Genomic DNA, 7,673 nt, shown 5'->3' with positions numbered 1-7,673 from the left:
AATCCCTCAATTACTCAATTGTTTATCAGTATGCTCGTTTTACATATTTGTTCATTAAAATATGCTACAATTTTTCCAGAGAGAGCTTCCCAGCAAGATCCTCAATCATTTGCAAAAATTAAATATGATAAAAACAAAAATAAAACAAATAAAATCACACACTTTCATTTATTTCAACAAAAATGTACACTCAACACAAATTTGTACCATTTTTTCCATTAAAATATTACATAAATACTCACACACATATTCGGGTGGTATAAATAAAACAATATGCTATTTCAGCCTAGCTATTGAGTCAACTTGGATCGATTTAGTTAAGTTTTAAGAACAACTCCAGCCGTTGGATCGTACTCGTAATCTTGTGATATCTCATAAAAAATAATGAATAAATAAATTTTCTTTAGATCTATCAACTTTTTCATTTTTGGTCTAATAAAATAACTTATGCATTTTGGCTATTTAGACTCTGTTTAGATATGTACTTATAAAATGTTTTTATAAGTGTTTTTTTTTAAAAAAAATTATAAAATATTTCAAAAGTTGTTTTAAGAATAAATATGTGTTTGGAAAACTATTCTATAAAAATATTTTAACATTTCAAACTAATGTTGTTTATATTTGCATTCTATAGTTCCATTTTAAAAACACATCTTAAGTATTCTTTAAAAACTATACTTGGAAAACACTTTTACAAAAATTTTATCCAAACACATACTTTAAGTTTTTTATACTTATAAAACACTAAAAATATTTTTAAAATATATGTTCAAACGGAGCCTTAGACTCATCTAACGTTGGAATGTTCATTTTTATGAGAAAACGTTCATTAGATGGCTGAAGCTAATGTTATCAAAACTTGTTAATATCTTTATTTTTTAGGGAAATTGATTTCTTTGAAAGCAATTCAACACAACAAAAAGTCGAACAACGGGGATAAATTTTGCAAATTTTATGCATTCTGTAAGAATCATTCAATAATTTTAACTGGTATACATTATAATAACCAAAATAGCCGAAATTCAGAATTTATTGTACCAGAATAAAAAAATTGAAAAGTTAATTAACCAAAACCCAAAAAAAATAACCAAAAAGATAATGAATTACTGGAAAAAAATTATTTTCCTAATAATATAAAATCGTATTTTTTTACATGAATTGAAAATATTGGTTAGTTTGTAGCGCATAAAATATTTTGGGAATTTTACTTCTCAGCAAGTAAACACCTATATTCTTTTATTTCAACTACTCGATGAGATATTTTCAACGAGACAAATATGAGAATTCGGTCACAATCAACAAATAATAATCATAATCATAATTCATAATATATGTACTCATCCCTATTTTATTAAAACTTGAGATGGAATATAGATTAGATTGTCTTTTTATTCAAACGTTGAAGTCCACTCCTAAGACGAGAAACATAATTACATAAAATTAATGAACTCGAGTATTTTCATAGCTCAAACTTTTCAATGCAAATCAAATGCATATTGTGCTCTTCCACGAATTTGGATTTCAAATTCATTCTCTAACCTAATCATTTTGATTTCATATGCTCTGATTCAAAATATTCTCTCAGATCCAAATACTCCCTAAAGTTTTCGATTTAATTGTGGATGAAGCAATAGCAGTTAATACAAACTCAATATTAAATTTAAAAAATTGATAAAATATGGATTGTACATAGAGGTGTCAAAAAAGGCTGGCAGGGCGGGCCGAAACTCCATAACCCATCGCAACCCACTATTAGGCGGGGCGAAGCAGTCCGACCAACCTTTTAGGCGGGTTGAAAAAACACCAACCCAACCCAACCACCTATTTTAAGTGACGGGACGGCTAACCCAATGTGCCTACGTGGAATTTGACGAATTTTGGCGTGCCAACTACAACCCACCCTAACACACTATTAGGCGGGACGGGACGGGCCAGCATACCTTTTAGGTGGGTTGAAAAAATGTAAACTCAACCCACCTATTTCGTATGGCGGAGCGGGTCAACCCGAAAAACTTAACTCATTTTGACACCTCTAATTGTACGTCACTAGCTACCAAAAGTTTGGCTAAATTAGGTTTGATAAATCCGGATACGCACAATTGTGTGTCATCTAATAACTAAATGTATCAATCTTCACCTTTTCGAAGTGTAATATTCCAACTTTCCAGCTATAAAGCTTTCAGAGTTCCTTAGTTACAAGGTTATCTACCCCAAAAGTGGAGATTCACCGATTACCATCCTTTTCACTAAAAGAAATTCTTAAATTTTATATATATAAAAATTATGAAGAAATTTTAAATATTGCATTATGTAATATAAATAATACAAATAATCGAAATAGATGTCTCTTAAATTTAACAAATGAACAAAAAAAAAATTACGACGAATAAAAAAACTATTAAGATAATATCAATATGCTTTTTTTAAAGTTCTTTTTTGTTATTAAAGTCTATGTCGTTTTATATAGGAGTTTCTTATACTAAAATTGTTATCAACTATTTATTAAAAATTCGAGCAAATCAAAAGTGTATGTATATATATATGTGTGTGTATATATATATATACATACATATATTAATTACGTGCGTGACATATCTTTGCTTACCAACATATAGACTTTAATTAATACATTGAATGGAGCCAATTGCGTGCGACTTTTTCTTAATGACTTGTCTTCTAGATTTTAAACATGTAATTAATACGATTGCTTTTAATGCCTGGAATCCGAAGTATTTTTGTACGTAAATGAGTAATTAATTAATAAAAAATCAAGAATATCAAAGAACATATATGTTTATAGTAGTTAAATGAACTGATAATTACTTCATTAGCTGTTATCGAAGAAGAATCGAAAGCATATTAAATTCGTAAACATAAAATTTGAATTGATTTTTTTTCGGGGGTTTTTATGAATCGGTCCGTCTTTTGCTTCAATCATTTTCTTTATAGTTTCATAACTTTCATTTTTTTTGTTGGATCAACTTTTACATCTTTTTGCAATTTTTTTTTGCCCACTAATCAATAATAACGTTGATTAGAATGCTGACCAATCTTTATCAAATAGGATAGCAATGAGGATATATATCAACTTATGTATAATTAATTAATTAAATATATTTTCCCAAATATAATGAGTCATTCGTATGTTGTCTAATGTCTATTATGCTATGTAGATGAATCAAAACTATTTTGTTTTACGTACATTTTGTTAATTAATTACTCTCGTTTTTAGCAATATCAATATTAATATTGTACTAAAAAAACATTAATACCACGTATTGAGATATAGCCTTTTAGATACACAATTCCGAATGCTATCCTAAATTCCTAATAATAGCGCGAGAGACGTCCAATTTGCAATTATCAATGAAAGCAAGTAGCAATATGCTTAGCTCATTGACGATGTTTGGACCGTCACTCTGTTCTTCAATGATTTTTATAAATATATATATATATATATATACATATAAATCATTAGTATCATTTTTAAAGATTTATAAGAAAATTAATTCACGTTGCTTGAAATTTTGAAAATTTTTTATAGGTTGTACAAAATAAATTTTTTGAATCCAACCTTCTTAATTCTAAAAAATTGAAATGTGTTCCCTGATCATTCGGAGTGTGAACACAAGCAATATGCTCTCAAAATTATTTGAAACAATTAATTATATATATTATTATTTATTAGTGACTTTTAAAAATATAAATATGTTGGGTGCCGGTGTCAGAGCTAGTGAAAACGACCATCCCTAGATTTATTTTTTCAATTGGAAGAACAATAATTGGACACTTGAGCTAAAGCGCATATATAATTAAAGTAGTGAGTACAAAAAATATTGCTCAAAAAATTGTTTAAAAAGTTAAAAGAGAGGGACCTTTAATTGTTTGTTTATAAGCCAAAACAGGAGGACCTCTAAAATAATATTGTTCACACTTCGTTGCTTTTGAGCTACCCAAGACTTTTTTATAATAATAATTAAAAAGTTTTTTCACGAATTTAGAGTTCAAGATTTCGTTTATCAATTTGTTCGGTGAAGAACAAATTAACTTTATTCAAGATTTGTAATTATTTTTTGCTCAAGAACGAGTGATTTTAACCATAAAAGTGTAGGCAAATTAGTTACGTGGATAACACAATTGTTTTCTGATATTTCATTTCCGTATAAATAATTATTGTTGCTGCTCAATTATTTGCACTCAAGGCTGGTTGGCTTGATCGTGACCCATATATATTATTATTATATAAATAATATATATTATATAAAAATATATATAAGAAATAATTTAATAATAATAAGAATAATGGTACTAATTTGTAATTATCGAAGTCCTGGTGGTTTGTACATGAAAGCTACGTGAACGGAGATCCTAAATCTTGTTTCAACATCACACCCTGCAAAATGGGAATCTAATATTATAACCAACACTAATTTATTCATGCTATGTTATACATATAAATTATAATATAAATCATTTTTATGCTATATTACCATTTTTTTATTATTGTTCTACAGTTAAATTCAGTAAATAATCATCATATATGTGTGTGTCAGTGTGTGCGTGCGAGTGTACATCATGTATTTTTTAATAAAATATTTTATGAAAATATACTTGATGTACCTCAATTAAGTGATCTCCTTGGATGAGCTGAAAAAACTCCTCCAAATAAAATATGAACTGCTTCTGCTGACCTGAAACCACTAACAAGAGTGTTAAAGGGAGGCCGGAAGGTGTTCCGGCGTATCCCCTCCGACGCTCAAGTCAGATGCTAGGATAGCGAAAATATAGAGAGTGATGTGTATATGAATGAGAAAAAATTAGGATCCAGATAATGAAAATGAACCTGATATTTATAGGAGAAAGCTCCGTAATTTTCGCTTACCTTCCTTATTAAGAACCCGAGAATCACGGGATCACGACCCCGAATATCTAGGCTAAGATCTCGCCCGAATTTTATCTCAAACACTGATCCTAACATCCTAGCTGGCTCATCGAGGTTGCCGAACAAATTCACCCAACTAACTCCTTATTGTCATCAGGGCTGAGCTGAGCTCCCAGATACCTGAGCTGAGCTCTCGAGGCCGAGCTCCCGACCCGAGCTGGCAATTATAGTGGTGGAGCTTGGCCGAGCTCCCGAACTCCCGAGGCCGAGCTCCCGACCCGAGCTGGCAGTTAAGGTGGTGGAGCTTGGCCGAGCTCCCGAGCTGAGATCCTGAACTCTCTCTGATAAATTAAGGATGTTCCTTTTACCTTAGGGTCATCTATGAGTTGAGGTGATTTCTTCATGGGGGTATCAATACTAATTCAGTATAATATGAATGAAGATATATACGTTGCATAGAATATCATGAAGAAAAACTTATACAGCTCCTTGATTATATATGAGTGGAATATGATATGTACGTCATGATTTTTAGCTTCGGATATTTCGCAATAAATGAAAAGTGAGACAAATCCTTGGTTATGCTTTTCAATTTTTATATTTTATATTTTTTTTAAAAAAAAAACTACACTCACTTTTCAAGAATTTATGTATAAGTTGGAGAATATTTATCCGAAATGGAGAATTGAGGTTTATTTGTTGGAAATTTAATTGGTACATAGTCCAAAGAGCACTCACTAGCTAGCTTCCCTAGGAATGCAATATGTGAATTTGGAAGGTTATGACCAATAATGCATGTACCTCACAACATGTACAAAATTTAATTAATAATACTTTGGATCTTTTTTAATTTTCACTTTAGGTGATATCTTTTTACGTACAATTGTTATTGGCAACAAACTCTCTTACTTTGCAAACTCGAATACGAATACCTTTTCGTTGCCTTGGCATTTTGGATTACGTGTCGCGTGCAAAATTAATTCAATCATGTAAAACATTTTATCGAGGATATGATTTTGACGCTTTCATTTTAATTGGAAACACATTACTTTGGCACTAAAAGTAGCCAAAAAAAAAAATCAATCTTGAGTTATTTGTGGATGGTGAAATGATCTGATAAATAGCGATAATAGAGTGATTGAAACGTGATATTTAAATTATTGAATACTCATTATTATTATTATATGTATTTTTAAATGATGATAAAACGTTTGATTTTATAATTGACATCAAATACAAATTAAGTCACGTGTAAAATTTTCATAAATTGCAGATATCATAATTATTAAGATGATGATTATTTGAAAAACAATAATTTATTACATGTAAAACGATCCAAACATAAAGCTTATAAAAATCACCATACGTTCTTTACAAAATTTCACTGTTATTATCAACTATAATTTTTGACGTCATATAAGTATAAATAATATTTTTATAGTATTAAAAAAATAAGAAAATGAAAATGAAACAATATATATAATATACATCGTATATATATATATATATAAAAGAAAAGAATTGAAGTAATTTTAAGAAATAAGAGATTTCATACTATATGGCTGGCGTGCTCCATTCATTTGCTGTATCCTACTTTAAATCGAAGGATCGATGAAGCCACTCAAGTGTACCTTTACTTTAAGGCTATGTTTGGTTGGATTATTAATAATCCTTGTATAAATTTATCCTGTCTAATCTTACGTTCTTCTCATCATATTATTTATCCTTCTATTAATTATAATTTTACATCAATCAAATCATTAATTATTTATCTTACATCAATCAAATCATTGAATTTAAATTACTATATTACCCCTTATAAATAATATTATTTATATTTTATTTATTATTAAAAGGATAAAATGGTAATTTATCATTTATATATATAATTTAATCAATCAAATCAAATCAACTATAATCTATCAATCAAATCAAATATTACATTCACTATCATTTCTTATTTATTTTTTATTACAATACATTACTTATCTATATATTATTTATCTCATCATCCATACCAAACATAGCCTAATGGTTTGGGTAATTGCCTTGCCCTTTCACAACAATAATATACAAATATGGTGTCAGCTTTGAATGATTAAATTAGTTTTTGTTAATTAAAAATCCAATAAATATAGAGCTAGGTCCATTATTATATCCAAGAAATTAATATCACACCAGATTAATTTAATTTAACAATTTTTCGAAAACAGAATACTTAATTCGAGCGGTGGTAAAGAAAGGGAAATTTATTCTCATTATTTCATACTCCTCCTTATATATACATATAAAATGAGACATCGATCTTTGCGTGGAACATATTTCCTGCTGAAATATCGTGGGTATGCTCTGGGGATTGGCTATGTTGCTCTTTTCCTCAGCTTTCTGTCGCTCGTGCACATCCCTGGATTTAACTCTCGCATTAATCAATGGGCCTCCGACTCATGTGAGATGGGGTCCTCTTCGGGGTCAAACCTTTTTTTAAAAAAAAACAATAAAATAAAATGAGCACCCGATCTTTAATGGATTCCCTTTTCTATTTAATGGTGTTCGAATTGGTCGAGTAAAAGTAGGTAAGTTATTGACAAATTATCAAAAATTTGATTATCTTATCAACACTTTATTGGGCTAGTCTGTCACATATGGTTTGTTTAATGCGAGTTATCTTGATTAGCGTAGTTTGCAGACTATTACGTTAGTTCAAAAGTTTACTGCACCGAATAATAACGCTACTATTCTCGCGTCATAGTTAATAAATAAATAAACGAGGGAGAAAAGGAAGGGTCGATTT

This window comes from Henckelia pumila, chromosome 2 (genome assembly GCF_033568475.1).
Source record: "Henckelia pumila isolate YLH828 chromosome 2, ASM3356847v2, whole genome shotgun sequence".
Lineage (NCBI taxonomy): Eukaryota > Viridiplantae > Streptophyta > Magnoliopsida > Lamiales > Gesneriaceae > Henckelia > Henckelia pumila.
This window is presented reverse-complemented; position numbering follows the sequence as displayed.